The sequence below is a fragment of the Vicia villosa genome, unplaced genomic scaffold, assembly GCF_029867415.1.
Source record: "Vicia villosa cultivar HV-30 ecotype Madison, WI unplaced genomic scaffold, Vvil1.0 ctg.000044F_1_1, whole genome shotgun sequence".
Lineage (NCBI taxonomy): Eukaryota > Viridiplantae > Streptophyta > Magnoliopsida > Fabales > Fabaceae > Vicia > Vicia villosa.
Genome location: NW_026704976.1, coordinates 1177014 through 1186599, shown reverse-complemented (window position 1 = coordinate 1186599; position 9586 = coordinate 1177014). Strand labels below are relative to the sequence as shown.

General features: G+C 41.8%; 1 long non-coding RNA gene across 1 annotated transcript; it reads left to right on the top strand.

Annotated features, from left to right (window-relative positions):
* The first annotated feature begins 7620 nt into the window (after positions 1-7620).
* On the top strand, positions 7621-9292 carry LOC131622814 (uncharacterized). The gene is made up of 3 exons (XR_009290019.1): positions 7621-8123; positions 8272-8797; positions 8970-9292. It is a non-coding gene; the product is annotated as an uncharacterized LOC131622814 (long non-coding RNA).
* The last annotated feature ends 294 nt before the right edge of the window (positions 9293-9586 follow it).

Here is a 9586-nt window from a genome sequence, read left to right as displayed (position 1 = left end):
CCCAAATGACTGCTTGGGGAATACCTTGGCAACTTCATTGGAGAAGCAAATTCTCGACATTTTGGGGATGCGGAGATAAGAGCAAGTCATGAAGACAACTCTGATGGGGGGTGACCAACTAGCTTGCGTATGACGCATTCCGCTGGGAAAATCCTTGAAGGAAACAGATTCTGCTGAGGATGCATGCGAATCTCTGCTGAGGAAAGACTCGGTGGGGAAGATGAATACTTCTGCACAAAGATCCACTGATGAGATGAGGAATCCGTTGGGGATAAGGAATCCGGCATAAGAATCTTTTGCTAAGATCACTCCACTAGGGAATAAGATGACTCTCCTGGGGAAAACGGGTCAATCCGTTGGGGAGAGAAACGCTCTACTGGGGAGAACGAGGAACTCGGGCAAGGAACCTCATTAAGAGCTAGCTGGGGAATCAGACACCATTCCATCATGATTCAACTGGGGAGAAAGCATTCCGTCGGGAATAAGGCTTCTGGAGCATAGAGAATGCATTAAGATGTGCTTTACTGAGGATATGAGAATCCTGGAGCAAAGAAAGTCCCATATGAAAGTACTCAGCTGGGGAATGAGAATCTCTCACTTGGCTAGATCCGCCAACGCACTGACATGGTGTACTCGAAAGGATGTACCTGCGAGATAAACAGATAAGAATGCCCCAGGATATAGCATGACGTCTGCGGGGTTTCCTCACATGGCATAGGATAGTGATGCTCACCCACAATGGGCAAATGCAAAAGCAAACAAATTGTCAGACACCTGAGCTTGAAACTTTCCAAACAAGCAATGGATTCAATGAGCTGATAGGCAAGCAATGATTAGAACACCAAACATGCATAGGCCGGAGTATCAAACATGCATTGGTTCTTCGAGAAGATGCCACCAGGAAGTGGGCTTAATGGGTCAAGCAAGTGTTGACTTCAAATGGACCAAACAAGCATTGTCTTTCATAGTGTTCTGCATATTCGTATTGATTGTAAGGCCAACAAGTATTGTACTTTCAGCTTCTAACTTCTGAGGATGACGCCCTGATGGTTCTCAAGTTCATGAGTTGTTTAGCTCACACTTGAATTTAACCTGACCACCTCCTGATGAGGATAAAATGCCAATGCATAGTGCCTTGCCCCAGCCTGTAAGGACTTTGAAGAAATTGGTCTCGTAAGGACCTTCTGATATCTGTTCATATCAAACTGACTTGCCCCAGTATCAAGAATTTTGGCACCATGCCCCTGCCTGACTTGTATTGTAAGTAGATTCAGCTACGCTTGGGTGAATGCCCCTGATTGCTTAGCGTTTTGAGAGATTCTTCGAATCTTGACCTGATTGCCTCAGATTGATTGAAAACTTACTCGCTAGAGTAATCACACGCTTTTGTGCCCCTGAGGGTGATCAGACTTTGAGATATTCTTGCTTCAACTCAACGGAGTTCTGAAGACAACTTGCCCTTCGGGAGGAATAAACTTTTCATCTGAAGTTCATGATGGAAATTTTCTTGATGTTAAGCACTTGTTCACATGCAAAGAATGTTTATTATGAGAAATATAATTCTAATGCAAAGAGTATGTTTGTCTCGAAGTTTAAAGAAACTTTATGAAAGGATGTCGTAACATCGAGTTTTTTTGTTAAAGAAAGATGGTGTGACACCAACTCAAGCATTTAGCAAATTTCCTAGGAGTCAGCTTACCGTATTCTCGTGTATAGTCTGCTTTCGAATTAATCCTGCTTCAATTAGGACTTTTCAGGGTTGTAACATGGCCAGGTTCACGGTTTGAGAAAAAAGGATTTTTAGGCTCAAAATATTTGGTGCCCACCCCCTTCATGATGTTCTCCAGTCCTAAGTTCAGTTAACTTGACACGAGCATTCATCTTTCAAGAGGAACTTGAGATAGATTGAGGAGTCAATGAGGTGCTCGGACATGGCAGTCACTTTACCTTTTGTTTTTGGTGTCTGATCACACGACTTTGTTCTTTTGATGAGGATTCTTATTTTGTAATCCTTCTTTTGCTTTCACTTTGCTTTTTTTGTTTCCCTAACTTTTGCCTGGACAAATTCTTTTGAATTTCGAGTTGGATGTCCAGCGGGATGCCCTAATTTTTGCCTAAGTCACATGCTTTCAAGTTGTCGACTTAGCGGGCTTTTTCTTTTTTTTCATTCTTTTTTTTTTTTACAAGTCGTGTGATCCTGGATCTCAGATTTGTTGTAAGTGCATAGTGACTGCCCAAGTCATTGATTGATGAAGAATTACCATTGTGGTATCGTCATATTTTGACCTCCTGATGTGAGGGATAAACCACAGCGACTTTAATGTTGGTCTCAACCTCCTGACGTGAGGGATAAATTTGATGTCTCGGCCTCCTGAGGTGAGGGATAACTGTTGTGGATTTGACTTTCCTCAACCTTTTGAAAGATAGCCATTGTTGTATCTTTAGGTGCACACTCCTGGTGAATTTTGAATGCTCAATCAGGTTAACTGAATACTACCCGCCCCTGGGTTAAAAATAAGGTTTTTTTATAGAGAAAAGAAACTCCTACTTCGAAGGCTCAGAAGGGTTAACGAAGGTTTCACTCCCTTATTTCTCCAGTGTTTGGGAATTTGAAACAATGCCTGTACATCATCAACAGGGTTCTACTCAAAAGCATACCATTTGAGGTTCTTGGTATTATGTTCATCATCCTCCCTACAGAGTTATCATGCTTTATTAACAAGAGTTAGATATCACACGCAAATAAAAACATATTGGAGCAAAAGCGAATGGATTTTTCAAGACAAACATATCCGATGCATTATGATTATAGTTCAAAAACAAACAAGTTTTCCATACAACAGTATTGAACAAAGCAAGAAAGCTTAAACATGAACATGCAAGATGAATTAGGAATTGTCAATGTTAAGGAGATCCTCTCCGTATGAACTTATTGCTTATGATGATCCGTTGAGTCAAAGTAGAACTTCAATTCTAGCCTTCAAGTGCAAATGTGATAGCCTTTGAATCAATCAGGTCTTAAACCTTGTCTCTGAATGACTAACAGCCTTCAATCAGATAACCAAGTGCCGCCTAGTGGAAAACAAACCAAGCACTACGTCAGAACACTTTACATCACTTCCTGGAAGAAGATTTCGGCAAGGTCATACAGAAGTTGCAAGTGTCCAGCTTTAGGGATTTGAGTTGTGCCAGTGGTGCACAAACTCAAGATACAAGGCATCTTGCTTATCCCTCGGTCGGGAGCCCCAAAAAAAACAGCGACTGGAGTTTGTGAATTCTTTAGGGATTTGAGCTGCCAATGATGCGAACTCAAGAACTCGGAGTCTTGCTTATCCCTCGGTCGGGAGCCCTAAATATAGGTGCTGAAACAGAAAACACCATCATGAATGGAGGAACTTTGTGTTGCTATCAGCGAACAACAATAACCTCTGCCGCTTGGTCATCAAAGTCGTTACTTGGAACACACAAGAGTTGTTGGGAAGGAAGCCTCTGGTAGTACAAGTTGCAAGTGATTCTCCTGAGTTACTTCTCGAGGAAGAACAAACATTCTACTTGCGGAAGATGAAATTGGATAAGCCAGTGGAAACCATTATGAATGAACTCAAACCTCTCAGCATCGAGCAAGTTCTGAACTCTTTGTACTACAACACCTTGTAAGGCTTGACATTATGATCAGGTGCCCCAGCATGGAACACACCTAGTATAGTCATCGGAATCAGGAGAGCTATTTGTGGTGAGAAACACCCAAAGCACGAATCTTAACCAACTGAAATTCCAATAAGCAGGGAAGTAACTCAGATACAAGGCATTGCGATTCTCATCAGCTTGTTTCTCTTACTCTTTCCGCCTCGGTTGACAAGCGAATGCTACAGACAAGGAAACTCTAGGAAGAGGTGACTCGGGATATGAAGCAGAACCTTGAGAATGAGAGGTGTCTCTGCATATCACTCTCGATTACTTCCTGGAAGAAGATTATGGCGAAGTCACACGGAATTTGTAAGTGCTTTAGGGATTCGAGCAATGCAAATGGTGCAATGCTCAAGATAGATAATGTCTTGCTTATCCCTCGTGCGGGAGCCCCAAACAGCTTCAAAGACTTGCAGATCCTAACATCAAGACCAGGTGCCCAGAATGGAATTCACACCTAGTGTCATCATCATCAAGCAGAGAACTTGCAAACATCAATACAGTACGGAACTTAACCAGTTGCAAATAAAGCAACCGTGGAAGCAAATGAGAATAAGACCTGTCTTCAAAAAGAAACCCAATTGAGCTTTCACCTTGGATAAAATCCCCACAAAGTTGTTCCATGACCAATCTTTGAGCTCACAACAGTAACAAGTCAAGTGTGCGAGCCTGAAGAGAGCACCAAGTCTGAATAATAGATCCTCGGTCCTGAATACCTGTTAAGCATGGAATGTATGAGATGCATGATATGAATGCAATGCCATGTTCATTCGATTTCCAAGGAATTCTCATGTTTTGATTTTTAGCAAGAGATGAAAGAGCTTGACACGAGGCTTAAAGATATGATTCCTTGAAAATGGAAGGAACATGCATGCTAGTATGCTAGTTATTTTTTTTGTACATCATTTTTTGGAAAGTAAATATGCAATGATGCAAAGTGGTGGGACTTGTTGCCGCCCACCAGGCATTCTGCACTGTCGGTAACACACATAGTACAAAGCCAAAGGTTCGGCCCCAAATGATATACCACACGGAACATAGAATGTCAATCCACGGAACCAAAGCCCATAGTCAATAACACACTGGAATAGAACACAGATTACCACCCGAACAAGAACCATAGTACCCCACGAACAGGAACCAATAGTAACCCACGAACAAGAACAGCGGTAACCCACGAACGAGAACAGCGGTAACCCACGAACAAGAACAGCGGTCACCAACAATGTACCTGTTATATAATCATTGATTCCCGCCCCACTCACGGGTAAAATCTAGGCCAAGGTAAGGTCATGAAACGCAGTATACGGTCCGCCCGAAGGTAAGCATCATCACAGCGCGTAAGCGGGTGACGATAATACCTCCGTTTGAAACCACTACTCTGCTCGTGTTCACATAATCCATCCCGAGACGTACACCTCGAGACAAACCATGCTCTCACTCTATCCTAGGGTTCCTATGGTTCACACATAGCCTGGGTATTGGGCCTTTTACCTCTTGAAACACCCACCCAACAGACAAAAATCCAGACAGTCCAGAATATGATGCAGAAAAGTAAAAGCGCACATAGAATGCAATGCAAACAGGTAAATATGCAAAGCAGTAAAAACACCCAAAGATAAACACACAAGCGATAGGATCGACTCACTGAGTCCGGACCAGCAACAGGTCAAGACGTCCCCAGCAGAGTCGCCAGCTGTCGCTACCGCGAAAATTAACAGAGTCGCCACTAACATATTTATCCTGAAAAGGAAGGGAATGCCAGCAAACCACAAAACAAAACAACGGTCTCACGACCAGAGAAAAAGGGTAAGGGAGTCGGTTACGCGAGGGGAAGGTACTAGCACCCCTCGCGCCCATCGTACTCGATGGTATCCACGCCTGTGTCTAAACCTATGGGTGTGTAAGCAAAATGCGCTAATCTGGACTAAAATGAATGCAGAATGTAGGGAAAAGAAAGAGTTATGCTCGCACGGGCCCTACCCCGCTGCCTACGTATCTGTTTTGCAGAATCAGAGCTACCGTAGCTCGGCTAACTAATTTCTGTTTGTTTTGTATTTTTTAGGTGAACGAGTTACATTCACACTCCGCTGCTCGACCTTTGGAGACTTATGCTGGGAATGGAGCGGAAATAACAAGCTCTTAAGAAAAGAAAATCAAAGAGTGTGGTTTGTGTTTTAAAAGAATGCATGAGGAAAACCTAAGCTAAGGGGGAAAGCTTGCTACCTAATGTTATCATACAAAGGGTACAAGTCTAACTAAACTAGCAACCTACGAGAAAAAGGGGAAGCACACAATAATATCACACAAACGAGCTCCGCTCGTGAAGCAAACAAACCAACGGTACTGACCGAGTGGTAGAAAAGCGGTCCCGCCATAGCCAAAGGGAGCAGCTCAACCCAAGTCAACCAAGCATTAGACCTCGCGAAAATGATCGGGCCATAGACAAGAGGGCGGACCCCTCTCAGCAACCAAGCCGTCACAGATCGTAAAGGAAAACGGTGCGTGCGTACACCGAGCATCAACGTCGAGCGACGCGAGCTATAAGAAAGGCGGGGGTCCGGCTACATGAACCCTTTTCCTGACATACTCGATAACAAGATCTTGTGCTGGTTCGGAAGCGAGCAACGCGTAGCGTGCGCATACCAAACAGACTCGATGAGACTGGGCGGGGGTTGATTACGAACCCTTGACCGCATGCCTTTCATGAGGACTTAACGGAGTGCCATATAGGACTTATTACACCGTGACTCCCTGCCGCAAAGCACAAATGTAAACACACCAACAAAAACAGAGCCTCTTTCGAGGGCTTGGCCAGATGCATGTCTAAGTCCTACTTCTCATGTTAAAGGATGATGCGAGAAAACGGTAAAAGGGACCAGGAGACAATACCGAGCGGATAGCAAATCCGCAGTGAGCTAGCAACGCAAGCAAAGAAGAAACTTCACGTAATCTAACATCCAACAAAGCCGGGAGTCCAGCATAAGCGTCAAAGCGTTGCGGTGTGAAAATAAATCACAACCGCTATGTGGTGCGTATCAAACACAACCACACAAGCAACCTGCAAGAGAAACACAAGCCAGACGATACAGGAATATACATCTCAATGAATGAGAGATCAGGTGAATCGCATCGGGCATAAATTCGTGTCCCACAAATAAAGTGGAACACGATGCAAATCAATCGCACCGGAAGCGAATTCGTGTCCCACAAATAAAGTGGAACACGAGACAAGTCGAATCGTAATCGAAGGCTCTCTCGAAGTACCTCGCACATCTCAACAACTGAATCAGTAATAACAAGGAGGCACGCACCCGCCATAGAAAATACTAGCAATTAAATTCTAAGTAAATTCTAAAATAAAATCTAAACAAAATTAAACTGTTTTTTATGACATTTTCATCTAAACAATAATAGAACAAAACTATGTAACAAAAGCATCTATGTTCTAACAAGGAAAACATGTTTTTTATTATCTAAAATCAATGCAAGGAATCTAATCAAGCATAATATTTTCCATGGCATTTTATAAAAGAATTAAAACTAAACAATATAACAAAACATTTAATTCTAACTAGAAAATATTACATGTTTTTATTCATTTTTTATAATGCTAAAAAAACCAACAAAACTCAATGATTTTATATTTTGTTATAACAAAAAATAGAGAACAAACTAGATAAGAAAACCAAATTTAAAATAGAAAACTATGTATACAGGGGGGTTCATGGAGCAATTATGATGTGAAGAGAAGCTAGGGCGCAGGCCCATTGCTGATGGTCCATGAGAGAGTTTTTTTTGTTACAATGTTAGCCACCAAAAACGGTGGTGCACTGGGCTGAGTAGGGTGTGAATTACATGAATGTATTAGGCCCGAAGCTTATTGATCCATCACGATTTTGTTTCACATTTATTCTATTCCATAGTTAATCAACATGTTAATATTCAGATTAAGTTCTCAATTAGTCCTAATTAACAGCATTTACTCAGACTAATATCACAGTTAACACAAAACAGAATCAAAAAGGGATTAGGGTTCGTACACTTGTGGCTATTGGACTTTACGTGAACGAGCCTTCTTCCTCCTTGATGTTCAAATCGGCGACGACGGCGCACGGAAACGGCACCGGAGCTTCACTCCTCTGTTCAATACTTCCAATCAAACAAAGGTGTACTCGCGCCGTTCATCTCTCCGAGCTCATCGCTCTCGATATCAGCCATGAACAATCGAAGCAAATCCGCATCGCCTTTCGTCTCAAGTCTCTCCGATGTGTTTCATCTCCGTCGAGATCTTCCTCCGCCGCCGTGGACAAAAATACGTGACTACATCATCTCTTCTCTCCCCTTAAGAACTCAGCGCCGCTCGCAATCTCTCAACCTCTTTCAGACGCGAATCAAAGCGAGGAAATCCTGAGAACAAGCTTCAGATTCCTCAGGTATGGACGCTTCACCATCTATGCTTCTTTTCTTCTTCTTAATTATCAAGGTTGCTGCGGTGTCGTCGTTCTCCACTGTTATTGATCTATGATTGGCGAGATTGATGACGAACTAATGATGATGATTGAATATCCGTTGGAATTGCAGTTGCGATGAAGCTTATAGGAAGACCGAGTTAACCAGGTTCTTGCCGATTGAAGCGTGAGGAATCCTTATGAATTTTCAGAGTGAAGGTTGAATGGATTGAGGCTGATTCTATGGTGATTGGAGATTGGAGAAGATTGATTGAAAGAAGAAGTGTGGAGAATCGGTGAGGTTGTGGAGAAGCTTGGATCGAGAGTTTTTCAGATGAGTTTGATGAAGGTTCTTGGAGATTTCTTGCAGACTAAATCGAAGGTGAAGTTGATGAAGGTTCCCGAAGAAGAATTCTGTTATATGAAGTTTGTAGTGAAGAAGATTGAAAGGTTCGAAGAGTTCATTACCGGTCGAAGAGAAAGAGATGGTGTAGAGGATGAAGATGAGAATTGGTTCAGAGAGATGAAGTTTTGTTACGCTTTTTTCATTTTCTGTTATTGAATTTGTGATTGTTGAAGAAGATGAAGAAGGTGCAGAGAGGTTGTAGATTCAGAGAGAAAGTTTGTTACACTTTCAATTATCTTCTTTTTTTTTCTCGGTGAGTCTTTTTCTGAGTTTTTCTGTTGTTCCGTTTTTGAGTTTTTGTTATATCCATCTGATAGAATTATGCGAACCATGCTGAACCGGTTTTTTCTTCTGTTATCCTTCGGTTCTCATATTAATTTTTTTGTTCGAACCGAAACCGGTTCGATTTATTTATTGATGTGCAGCAAGTTTTTGATGTGAGGATTTGTTAGCTGCAAGTGCGGTTTTATTCTGATAGGTGCAGCAGGCTGTTTTGCTTTATTGTTGCAGGATAATTACAGTTACTGGGAGGAGATATATGGCAAGTCCATTGGAAGGAACTAAACACGAATGAAGGTACATGAAGCTGAAGATGGGTGAAGATGACCGACCAAGAATTACATTCAGATTATTGATCAAATGTTGTAATTTTGTAAACATTCTTTTGGACGATTTGTATTGGACTGATGGAATGATGATGTTGTATGGATATTTTGTAATGAATTTGAAGGAGTTTCACCTTTGGACATATAGAATTTTGAATCAAAACAACTTTGTACCTTTGCTTTTCCATGTAAGACCTTGAATGATAATACATGACTTAGATTGTGAAAATTGTATGTCAAAACATAATTCAATCTTTCACTCATAGCAAGCTCGAATTAATTCTTGACAACTCGTTTACCTAAGAACTTGGATCCAATCAATTAATCTTGAACATCAATTTGAACTTTGAATTCCTTGAATCTTCCGAATCCAAATCATTTTGTCTTGCACAACCGTAATCTATGTCTTCAAACTCAAGCAACGAGCACACATGACA